This window comes from Punica granatum, chromosome 6, assembly GCF_007655135.1.
Source record: "Punica granatum isolate Tunisia-2019 chromosome 6, ASM765513v2, whole genome shotgun sequence".
In the NCBI taxonomy this organism is placed as follows: domain Eukaryota; kingdom Viridiplantae; phylum Streptophyta; class Magnoliopsida; order Myrtales; family Lythraceae; genus Punica; species Punica granatum.
In genome coordinates, this window is record NC_045132.1 from 8775444 (window position 1) to 8789103 (window position 13660).

Below are 13660 nucleotides of genomic sequence, written 5' to 3' on the forward strand. Positions count from 1 at the left end.
TGAAGTGGACCATGACTGAAACTTGCTCTTTCTGCATTTCGAATTATCCTGATCGGCTTGTTGGTTAACCTGGATGAAGTGATTCATTGATTAGGTGGTTGGGACGTCAATTCTGAGAGGGGATTTTAACAATAAAATACAAAGTTCTCTTCACCCTTGAAGTTTGGTTTGTCAAAACTATCCGCTTATTTTAACTCAGGGTAATTACACTGGTGATCCAAAAAGTTTCACTAATGTATTAAGTTGGTCCAAAAAGTTTGTTTTGTTACTTGATGGTACAAAATATTTTAAAAGTGTAACATAATAGTACAAATCATTATCTCACCATTGACACCGTCAAGCGAAGCTGACCTGGTCGAAACGTGGTCGACACGTGGCTCTGATATGTTTTTAGTAGTTGATGGAACGTTACATGATGATTTAAACTCTTTTGAAGTTGTCACTTAATGGTCTAAAATGTTTTACAGATGTAGCATAATGGTACAAAATATTTCTTTAATTAACTTAAAGGTCCACCTATGTCAATGGCGAGATGACGACGTCAATGGTGAGATAACAGTTTGTACTATCATGTTACACTTTTGAAACATTTTGTACCATCAAGTAGCAAAAAAAACTTTTTGGACCAACTTAATACATTAGTGAAACTTTTTGGACCACCAGTGTAACTACCCTTTAACTCATATCAATACCAAATTTTAGAAAATAAATAAATAAACCCATCTCTTTATATTTAAAAAGGAGAATTATAACGGTAGTTTTATAAGTTTACTTTTTTCTGAAATAGAATGCTATAAGTTTTATTTTGGTTATATCAGATTTAAAATATCTATCCATTCTGTACATTAAGTTAAAAGAGTTTCCAAAGTGGAAACTCTCTTTTAGCTAAGTGTCCTTCAAATATTTGCAGCAACAAAATATATTTTAAAATTCCTCCTCTCTTTTTTCTTCATAGTTTAAAAAAGAAAATAAAAATTCCTACAAAGAAAAGATAGAAGTATCTTTTTGAGGAGAAAATTATTGTTTGTTTCCTTGTTCTTTCTCAAGATCTAAGTTTAAATTATCAGTATTTATTGATAGTAATGAAATAGATTTTATATGAACATATAAGTTCCCATATAAGATAAATTGTTTATTCAAAGCTACAAACTCTAATGTCGTAATTTCATGTGTAATTCTGGTGGCACCTCGATCCCCCGCACACGTAATCCAATGATATATCACTTATGATAAATGTCGCTTATCAGGACAGGAATATGGATGATCATGCATGCATATTTGAGATATCTATGGACGTACACTGTATACCTATCTATTATACACATATGTCAGCACCCCATTTTGGCCCACCGGCTTCCCGCACAAGGATTCCCGACTGAAGCTCGGGACACTATTCATCGCCCGGCAATCGGAGGCAAATAGGCGGGCACGGGGTCATGAACAATAAAGAAAAACACGGTCCACTGAGAAAGGCGGAAGAAAGCAGTCAGAAGAACAGACGAACAAGGAATCCCGAAAACAACGGAGCTGGCACTGTGGCACTATTCATCACTGAGTCACCGAAGCACCGAAAGGTGCCCAATATGGGGCTCCAAAAATCCCTCCCAGTGCCAAAATGACTAATGACACGTCCGGGCGCATTTCCGGGACATCCTGCTTAAGCCGGGACACCCCGATCCCCCACGGACGCCTTTTCTGACAGAGCTTCCGGGGTTCGCTCCACTGACAAGCAAACGGCCCCTCAAAACGGGTCTACAGGCGCCCAGGGACCACCAGGGCCGGGGAACAAGTTTCAGACAACCTTCCGGAACTCGGCTCGATCTCCCGAAGTACGCTTCAGTGATCACGAATGCCTCCCGGTGAACCTTCGGGTATTTCCACGGAAAGCAAAGACCACAACGATCTCTGAGTACCTCACGATAACCTCCAAGTATCTCAAGGCATTCGGGGCACATTGAGAGAATCCCGGTCAAAGTCCCTAGGTCTTCCCGGGCCAACGGTTCCCGACCGAGGACGACGAGCCAACAATCACCCGCGGGGCAAAAGGGTCGCCGAAACGAATGCAAGAATGCACAAAGATCATCGGGGATCAAGGGACGCTAAACTCCACTCCAAACGTCCGAACAGGGCAAAACCGACTCCCGAGGCGCCGAATCGCCCGAACGTCCGTTCACGCGACGTATGGCGATATTAGATTCATCCAAATCTTCGTCTTTCAAGCTTTCCAAATCTTCAAATTAATCGGACATCGGAGGTCGGACGCGAGCTCAATCAAGTCTCAAGTGTTTGCCGGCTTTTCTCCTAATCGGATGGGACCCACAGCCTAGCCAAGCCAAGCCATTGAGGCGCGGCTCAATCCCAAGCCACGGCTCAACCCTCGGCTCGACATGACAGCCCCCAAGCCGCGGCTAATTCCCTCACCGGCGGCTCACCCGTCGGCTCCAAGCCTCCCCATCCACAAATTTGAATTTTCCCTCACATCTTTCACTTCCTATCACATCCTTACACATCCATCACCTATCCATCACTTCCCTCTTGCTTCCCCTACACTCCACATGACTATTTCCCCATCCTAATCCCCTCCAAATTTCGGCAGCCCTAGTTTAGGCATCAAAACCGCAATTAACTTCCTCTAATCGAGCCATTAGCCATCCTTATAAGTCCCCTTCCATCATTAACTTTAATCACTTCTTCATTCTCCTTCTCTCTCAAGCCAATCTCCCTCTAAAATCCTCTCAACTTTCAGCCCACTCCCACAGCTCGTACCACTCCTTGCCAAGGCCGAAACCGGCCAAAACCGTTGGAAAACCACCCGGTATTCCGGTAACCACCCGACCCGACTTAAACCAAAAATCACCAAACTCCCTAGCCTACCTATTTTCCATCCCCTAAGTCCGTTTCCGGGCTTAGATTTTCCATTTGAGGTCCCTAACATCACTTTCCAGCCAAAGTTGTAATCGGGTCCCGAGTCTCCAAGCCGCGTGCAACCGAGCTCCTCGACGTGCCATTTTCTCCCGCGACTTCGGAGAGTCGTGCCATCACGTTCAAAGGGTTCCTCACGACCCTCACCCTCTCTCGTGAAGAGGTGGTCACGATCCGAGGGCCGATCCACCGTGCACAACCTCCGTTTCATTGTTTTTCACTTACCGGGTTTTCCGTGTTCATACCCGAACTTCTCTCACGTTTTTCGAGCTTGTCTAGGGCTCGGCACGCTCGGGTCTGCCCGTGCTTGTCTAGATCTACCTCTTAGGAGTCCAACGAGCCCGACCTTGCACCGTGCCGTGCCCGGAGCTCGCGTGCCAAGCCGTTCTCCCGAGACTAGCCGCGGCTGTTTTCTCTCGGATTGCTCACTTCCGCGACTTCAAGCCGAGTCTTGCGACTCCCACGGCCACTTCTCCGACTCCTTCCTCGTGTTCCGAGGCTAGGTAAGACTCCTCTATGACTTAGAGAAGCTAGGTTCTTCGATATTTGTTTGATATGGGGTGTTAGGGGCTCATTTCGCATGATTTTCCTTAGATCCCGGGTTTGGCCCTTGAGCAACTTCGTGAACCATCCGACTTCGAAATGAGCTGAAATTTTTACCACAGACTCTCAATGTTATTTTAAGTCCCCACATAAAATTTCAGATTTTTCTGGGCGCTGGATCTCTGGATAAAAAATGTTTACCCGTTATTTCGGTATTCTCGGCCAGATTTTGATGTGTCTCGTGAACCATCCAAGTTCGAAATGAGCTGAAATTTTTACCACAGACACTTGATGTTATTTTAAGTCCCCATACAAAATTTCAGATTTTTCTGTGCACTCGATCTCCGGATAAAAAATGTTTACCCGTTATTTCGGTGTTTCCGGTCTGATTTTGATAGATCTCGCGAACCATCCGACTTCAAAATGAACTGAAATTTTTACCACACATTCCTGATGTTATTTTAAGGTTCCACACAAAATTTCATATTTTTATGGGCGCTGAAACTCCAAATAAAAATTATTTACCGAACTTTTCGTATATTCGACAAATCAGATCACACTGTTTTTTTTTTGGGTCTAATTTAGCCCTCTCCAAACTGAATCTAGATCCAAAATAGACCCTTTGACCCTGATCCGACTCTGTTTTCATGTTTATTACATTTACGATTTACCTCGTTTTTCGTGCCGATGCCATTTTATTGATTCCATTATATATCATGTTTGTGTTTGTATTACATGTTTATTTGTGATTCCAAGACCATGGTGGTATCGACTTTGTAAATGTGTGTGTTCTTATTATGTTTGGCGTCTTACGCATGCAAGAAACGATTAAAACCGATTCTTGTAATTGATTGCAATTATATTTTTTGTTTAAATCATTAGCTTCACGGTTAATTTACATGTTAGGCGCATTAACCCCGAACAATCATCTCATTAGCCCATAATAATCAAGGTTTAACTCCTCAATCACTAAACCATTCCACAAACGAGAAATGGGACGCATCATTTGATTAATTAAATCACTCGGACTAAATAATTGGACAAATTGAATATTAATTCGTAAACGTATCGATGGTTCATGGAACGGCGGAAATGCCTTTTTCCTTAAAAGCTCATAATTTCAAAACATCGAGACGTGTAACACGAATAGAATTGTGTCTAGCAAGTACTCACGTACTATGACTCGAGTCCGGGCCCAATTTGAGGCGGCTCGAGTCGAGATGCGCGAGTCCTCTTTAGATCTCTTCGTGTCACACGATCTTTAATTTATATATGAACATCACATGTTTTACCACTCAAGGGCATAGTCGTCATTCCGTGATTCATCGATATCCTAGGCTTTAGGGAGTCGGAAACACCTCGATCTATGGACGGAAAGGGACGGCCAGTTCGGGTGCGAGTTTCATTCGTACGGCCCATTCCGTTCACTTTCGGTGTTTCTATATTCCCATCGTAGATTTGGTGGTGAACCTTTTTATTTCAGTTGAAAAAGACGAAGAACCGGATTAATCATGTACTTGACTTAAATAAACATTAGATAATGGATAGGTGGAATATTAGATTCCAATCTAGAGTCAAAACACGAGTTTGGCTAATTCAGTGAAACCGCAGTGACACTTAACTGAATAAGAGTCATAAAACAAACACACACATGTAATCGGCTTAGAACCTTATCCTAGCCCGCCCTCTATGTTTGCTTAGGTTAGATGCATTGTTTGCCAATCAACCACGGGTAATAACTGATTAAATCACGTACATTCGACTTAATACACCACTTGTCTGTATTCACCGACAATTGTCAGTTGCTTTCTGTATCGTGTCAGTTACATCAGTTTTCTTCCGTTTTATTCTTGCTTTTGATAATTTATTGCGGTTCGGGCCCGAACCCATAAGTCACGTGTTGCATGGGGTCCAACGCCCCAAATCACCGAACACGAGGTCCAACGCCTCTTAACTCACCGAGCGCGTGCAACCCGAGTGCGGAATGGGATCTAGCCTCGATTCACCGTCACACTCTGAATACGGCCTATGTGGAAGGCGGATTTGGATTGAGCGCGTGAAACGTGTTTAGATATCACCCGGGAGCTCGATCGATCCAACGGTTACAGTGGAAACAAGTCGTTTTTCTGCAAACCGACGGTTCGATCGGACCCGACCCCCGGCTCTTTGAGCCCGCGTTGCCTTAATTTATTTATCGGTTATTCAAAATACACGGTGAGCAGGAGCGGAATAGTGGCCCAATGTAAACCGATCGGGATCCATTTACTTATTCGGTTATACTTTGTAATTGTTCGAGAGAACATTGTGAGGATTCTATTTGTATGTTCATTCATCTCCTTGTAAGGATCCCCGATCGGTGAGCGAGAGGTCCGAGTGCTGGATCGGTTAAGTTGGTCTATCGCCACCAAAGGGTGAGTAAGCTTGGATACTCGTGGTTTCGGTTCACGCAGGGAATCAACCATCACGGTTCAATGAATTGTAACGCTAAGATAGTGAACCGACTCCTCGATGCACAAGCCTACTCATCTTTCGGACTCTTGGTCCAATTTGATCAATTCATCGAATTTACGGTGTCAAAACGGGCGAGTCGAGCGCAACTCTAAATAAACAAAATGGCAAGCCTAGCAAGCTAGAGTACCGAGAGGGCGTGCGGGATATAGGCCCGCACGTAATAGAACCCCCGAATTCGGAATTTTCGGTTCCGTACGACCATTGCCTTAGCATTTAGGTGTACCCCGTACCCCTAGACCCGGGTAACTTGCCGGCCCCTTGACCCTCGAGTCGTAAAATGGCAAGTGGCGACTCCTTCTCACGTGCGTCCGTCGCGCGTCCCCGGGAAGGTGGACACTCCCAAGCCGCGTTTGCTTAGGCGCGCGCATGCGTGCCCCGACGAGATGAAATTCGGGTCGCTCTAAACATAAAACACGCACTCCGTCAACAAAGAGAAGGCGAGGGAACCACTATTAGTTCTCGGCCGCTCTTGTCCCATTCAGCACACGTGTGGTGTGCCAACAAACATAGCATTAAATGAAGGGTTAATGATCTAACAAAGCATGAATTTTATCCCCTTTTCAATTTTGACAAAAACTTTATATTTTGACAAAAAAAAATGCAACAACTTTAATTTTCTTACCACGTTAGGCAGTCATTTTTCATTTATTTTACTGACAAGACGAAAATGTCTACGCGAGGAACGTTTTCAAGCCATGTCGGCAAAAATAATAAAAAAGTTTACAGAAAAAGAGGAATACTTAGATCGAAGAAAGGGTGAGGGGCTCGGCCTGCCACTACTCCCCCTAGCCACCGCATCCCCTCTAATTAGGGTCACCGATGACCCTAAAGGGCATCGGGGTCACCGGCAACCCCAATTAAGGTGAGCGGGAGGGGTTAGCGAAATCGAGTGAATCCTCAGATAGGGGGCTCTCCCGATTCTAGCGAGTGGGGCCTTGATCCGAGCCTCCACCCTCCGATTGGAGTCACCGGCAACCCCAATCGAGGGTAGTAACTGGTGGCCGACTAAGGACCCCCATCTTTTCTCCCATCAAAGCCTTTCTTTTAGGTTTTTTATTGTAATATTTTTATTCTTTTTGCTGACATGACATGACATCGTTCGCCACGTCAGCACCATTTTCCTCCACATTAGTAAAATAAATGGAACATGGCGCAGATACCTAACGTGACAAGAAATCAAAATTAATGCTTTTTCTTATCAAAAATAAAATTCGTATCAAAATTGAAAAGGAGAGGAAAGTTCATACTTTTTTGGATCATTAACCCTTGATGAATGCACAAAGACATCATACACACGGGAACACATACATTTCTTACAATTTTTTTTGTTGATTAATAAAAAAAAACAGTGATGTTATCTATTTATCATGTGTGATGCCTGTATATTTAATTTGTTGATTCTTAATTTCCTCCGCCAATGAACTAAGAGAACGTGACTTAATAGCAGACTAATTGCAGAGATTGGTGAAGTGAATTAGTCGTCTGAATAGGGATTCGAAACTCACGTTATACACCTCGAGCTACAACTAGAATGGCGTTCCAATAGGAATTTAAACTGAACATATTTCTCGAAAACACCTCAGGTCCTCACCGTAAGGGGAAAAAGAAAAAGAAAAAGAAAAGAGAGAATATCCTCGTCTAGTGAAAATCAGTAACTCGATCCCTTCAAAGACTTGAACGTGCCATTCTTCATTTACATTCTAATCACACATTGTTGGGATGGTTTCTCTCATATATGGAAAATGGTGAGAGCTGGTGTTGGAGGTACTTGCACATGGAAAAGTTGAGAGGAAATCCATATATTTATAAGAGACAATGGTCTAGTCATCCATTGACTTGCAGATAGACCTGAATCCGAAGTAGACTTGTGAATTTTTCCTAACACACATTTCATTCTAATCACACTTAGTTAATTGAGGTGTATCACAGTCGGTAAATGACGCGGTTAGTGGGCGAATTTTGCATGCAATAAATGCGTTCGAGGGCTAATAAAAACACTTTGTAATTAAAGCACACATTCGATGCCTGAGTAGGGTTAATGGTTTCTGCGGAATGGCGTTGGGTGTATGGCTAATTTGCAAAGGAAATTCTCCGTCAATTTCTCAAAAAAAATTGTACCCAAAAAGAACCTTTCATTTTAATGACAGCTAGCTGGTTCTGTTTCATATTCTCTTGTTAGGAATGCATCGAGTTGAATGCATATGAGTTGGTCTGATTTAATTTGGCGCTGTATGGTGGGCACGAGTTATGGGCATTCCAATACCGTTGTTGGGTCTAATTTGGTACATAGAGACGACCAGAGCAAAAGCAAAGATAAGACTCATCCTAGACAAAATATTATGTAGGAATTGCACATTAATGTGAAAAGTCTGATTCGAATCCTCTGTCTCATCTTCCGGTTACCAGATTTTGCCACCTGTCCAAATATGATGTCAAATGAGAAAAAATGTGCATGATTGTCTTAAAATTTTTATTTCAATAATCGTCACCGTATAGTTTCATTTTAGTCATTTTTCTATATATGGAGTTATACAAAAAGTAAAAAATAAAAAATAGTAATTTCTTCTTTTGTTGTATGAATTTGAAAACCCTATATAACTTTAATATAATTTTAAAATCTTAAAATAACCCTAAAATCATAAAACACAAATATGAAGTTGTAGAAAAGTCCTAAATTAAAACCCTCAAAAATTGGAAAGTGTTACTATCATGAGGGCACAGAGCCAGAGAAATTGGGAAGAGGATTTGAATGATCTAATGTGAATCACAATTTTATATAAGGAAATTTTAGTATAGGAAACTAAATAATATCTAACAGTGGGATATATTTTTTTTTTCACCCTTTAAGTATTAAAATTTATATTTTAACCCGTAGTTTTTTCAATATCGTTACAATATTATCGGATCACATTTCAAAACAATCGAATATTTTGTATTGATGATATATTGCGTGTAGACACCGACACGTGTCACAATTACTATCTGACCCTTTAACTGTTCCTACCCGAATCATGATAAACCCCACCTATCTTTTTTGAACCGAACTGTTTTTCAAGAAAACCGATTTAGCACAAAGCCGTTCATAGTTAAATTGGGTTAGATTTATTGGCCAAATTCGTAGACTCAGTTTACACATTTAGTTATTCTTCTGAAACAACATCGTTGGCCATGACATCCATCATCATCGGAGAATAGAAAGACATACTTAGGTTTTCATTTGGAGAATTACAACCGAATGAAATAATACATAATCAAGTGAATTAAACAAATGAATTTAGTCAACTTATGATTAAGTTTCATGAACGATTTATGTCTAGCCATGCTCTTACGTGCTAAAGACGACCATTAGGGTTGTCTAGTTGCGCAGTTGGACGAAGATTGGAGCTGGACGAACACAGTATGATGGAACACAAATTTATGAAACGGCAACGAGATTATGGAAAGGAATCGAGATTGTTACAATAAGGCTCAACATATTTTAAAGATGATGAACGCCGTCGCTGATAGCGGTTTTCAGTGAATGAATGGATGCCTTTTCTTTTCAATTGTCCAAAAAAAATTCATAAAAAATAAATTCCATAATTTGACTTCATATGGAAAGTTAGTTTTTACAGGGATCACTATCGCTAAAATTATGGAATTAAAAAAGCAAATTAAATTTAGGAAAATAGGTAAAAAATTTGAAAAATACGATTCCTCTAACCATACAATAACTCGTTGTCATCATTTTAGTTAGATTTGCTTAAGCGGATTACGGAATTGGCCAAGGCCAATATATAAATATACGAATTTATTAGTTTTTCATCAAGGTCCTTTTCACTGATACTTTTATTTTCCTTCCTAAAGAAATTTAGATTCCAGAGACTATTTATAGTATAAATGAACTCTGGTAGACGTGACAATTAACTTGAACCAATATAAAGAAACAAAATAGAAGTTAGTTTTGTTCCAAATATTTGTTTCTATCAGATGGTCGTCATCATTGCTACATTCATCAACAATTGAGACTATAAAAAGGAATAGAATATGAAGGACGACCTTGGCAAGTCATTCAATCAACCAAAATCAATATTGCTCGAAGTTTAGCAATTACTCGTTGTTATTCATTTAATTAGATTTGCTTAAGTGGATTATAGAATTGGTCTAGGCCAATATATAAATATATGAACTTATTAGTTTTTCATCAGGGTCCTCTTCACTAATGCTTTTGTTTTTCCTCCTAAAGAAATTTATATCCCTAAGACTGTTTATAGGACAAATGAATTTTCACAGACATTTATAATTAGCTTGTGCCAATCTAAGTAAACAGAATAAAAGTTAGCTATATTCCAAATATTTGTTTCTATCAAATGATCGTCATCATTGTTGCATTCATCAACAACCGAGACTATAAGTAAGAATACGATATGAAGGTCGGGCTTGGCAAGTCATTCAATCGACCAAAATCATTATTGCTCGAAGTCTATAACAATTACTCGCTGTTATCCCTTTAGTTAAATTTGCTTAAGCGAATTATATAATTGACTTAGGCTAATATATAAATATATGACCTTATTAGTTTTTTTATCATCCTTCTCTTCACTGAAACTTTTATTTTCCCTTCTAAAGAAACTTATATTTCTAGGACTATTTATAGCACAAATGAGCTCTAGCAAACAAGACAATTAGCTTAAACCAATAATACAAAACAATTTTAGAAAGAAAAATTAACTCAGTTAACGAACGAAATATTCTTGAAAAATATCAACTTATCGAAAAAAAAAAGAAAATTATCGTTGCCAAAAAGAAAAACTGATCGAAGGCTAGGACAAAAAAAAGAGAGAAAGATCGACATGGTCGACCTCCGATGAACTCTTCGAGAATACTACGGAAATCCTTGAGCGATGGTGTGGTTTGATGAAGTAAAGCAAAATATGTCGATTGGAATTGACCATCGTAATCGAAACTAGTTTCCCATTGCAACGACGAGACGTCCGGTATGGGACTCTTTTTATATTGAAAGCATCAAATTGATGAAGGGGTTGAAGTTTTAATTCCGGTGAACAAACTTCTCAACTAGGTACAAAGAAATGCGAAAACCGGTTGTTTGTGGAAACAATTTGATGATCGAAAAGGCTGAAACCTCCGTATCAATTGATAGATGATGATCGAACGTGGTGATCGGAATTGAAAACGATAGAATGAACTAGTGAAAAACCAATGAGACTGGTTAAAAAACGATAGAATGAAACAATGAAAAACCGAACAAACCAGTTGAATAAATAAGACCAAATCGGATTTGTAAAAAATCAGACTATCGGTTCAGTATTAGTTCGACTAATTATGGTTGAGTTTCGCCCATTACCCGATTACATTTTGTCTCACGTGTGACGGTATGATTGGGCCATGAGTAAGATGAGTGAGGGACGGGTACAAATTATTATGGGTAAAACCTCTAAATGAATAGTTGAAGGATTATAATTTGAGGGACAAAATATATAAATTATGAATGGTCAAGATTTCATGTTGGAGTCTAATGGATAAGATTAGTATCTCACTATAGAACATTATTTAGTGTCCCATGCTAGAATCACTCTAATATAAATATAGATATTTATCCAATATATATATATATATATATATAGATCGTACACAGATTTGCATCGGCTGGCTCATATTTTCAGTTTAAGTCAGATCTCAAAAATACTTTCTTGCCTTCATTTTGTTATACAGACGAGGATGGATGCTCAGTGTCAGCAAGTAGCCATCGTCCTAAACCTGTAGTTGCTTTCCTTCGTCCCTGGCATGTATATGCATATAGGGTAGAGCATTTGACACCACAACTTTGGTCAACATTGTCTTACATTGCAAACTTTTTAGATGCCAATCAAGATCATATATTGGAGAACATTAATTTCACCAAAAAAAATACCATGGCTTTTATCCGATATTTATTCGTGATATATTCATTATCGTTTTATGTTCGCACGGGTCAAAACATTAATTCATGCATCTTTTTCCCTATATCCATTAATTGTTGATCCCATTCGATATTCAACTTTGAGATTTAGATCAAACGCTAACTTAATATTGGTCTCATGTGCGACCAGACATGTCTGTACATAAGCTGAGGCTGCAGCAATGTGAATGCTACTATCATATCTAAACCAAAGAATGCAACCACCGAGCTTTAATTTATTACTGCAACGATTTGAGAAGAGTTTTGGGCCTCGGGTTGATTGATACGATGGTCATCATCGCCAACACAACATGAACTTTTGAGTATTTATTGGCCAGCATTGCACACATATACGTCTCGTTCATAGACTCGTAGTCTTAAGGACCACGGCGATCGGATGAGGCACGGAAATAAAGTTAAACAACCTTTAGATATATTGATGATGAAAGGCTGGCTAAAACAACGTCTACCAGCGATAGCTATCTAGATTGGACCACATATCCCAATTGGCACGATAGCTATACACAATGTCTCTGTCTCCCCATTCTGTCGCCTCTCTCTCTGTTTCTGCCATAAATGAGTGAATCGAGTTACCAGATAGTTCCAAAATTTCGATGCAAAAGGCGAACTTTGTTTTTGATGGACGTTCAAATTGTGAAAAATTTAAATGTTATAACTGACTTATGTAAAAGGTTAAACATTTTAGATATGAAGTGTCTAAATTATATGAATATATATTTTTATAAGTTCGGCTTGTAGGTGATCATTTCATGCGACAAATGCACTAATTGTATAACAAATCACTGACGATGCGAATGTCTAGAAGAGGAGCATGCATGAAAACAGTAGGCCATGACAGTAACCTTCGCCGGGTCAATTTGGTCGTATAAGTGTCCCATTTGTAACGTTCAAACATTTGTTTTTGACCAATAGAGGTTTTAAAAATAAATAAGATCTTAGAGTCTCATTTCTATAAAGTTTACAAACTGTAAGATTTTTTTAATAATATAATTGAAATGTTGGAATAATTTTTTTTTAAAATTTGCAGAAAATGCTAGGATCTTTTATATAAAGAGAAAAAAATATAAATAAACGAATAAATGGTCACCCAACTGTGCGAAAAGTGATTGCACATTAAAATCTTGGGTTGATTTAAAGAAAAATGCCCTAACATTACTCCTTTTTTAAAAGAGACAAAACAAAATTCGTAAGAAATTGAAGTACATACTTTCAAAATAGTTTTGTTTATCGCCACTTTTAACTTCGGTTAATTTAAAAAAAGAATGAAAAATAATATCATAACATACAAAATTTTTATTTTGTATTCTTATTATTATTCTCAAAATTATTTCCTCTCCCTCTATTATTCCATATGTATATTTCATATGTAAATTTTCAAAAATTAATGGAAAACCGAAATCTTAATAGAAAAAATGAAAAGTTGAATAGAAAATACATAATTGTTTATAAATAAATTAATTGTAAAAATATATACTTAAATCTGAAAAGCCTTTCATTTTTTTTTATATTTAGAAAGAGCAAAATTACTTTTTTCTTTTAACTTAACCCTAAAGTTTTCGGAAATATGCATGCCTGTACTAGTAAATCCCATCCACTATTAATACAGTTGTGCTAGTATGACTTCGTGTCATGAGGACATGACTTCTCTCGCATTGAATGTGTATTGGCCCTATGACGCGCTAAGTATGCAACGGTAAGGATGTGTCATGAAAATACGGAGTCATA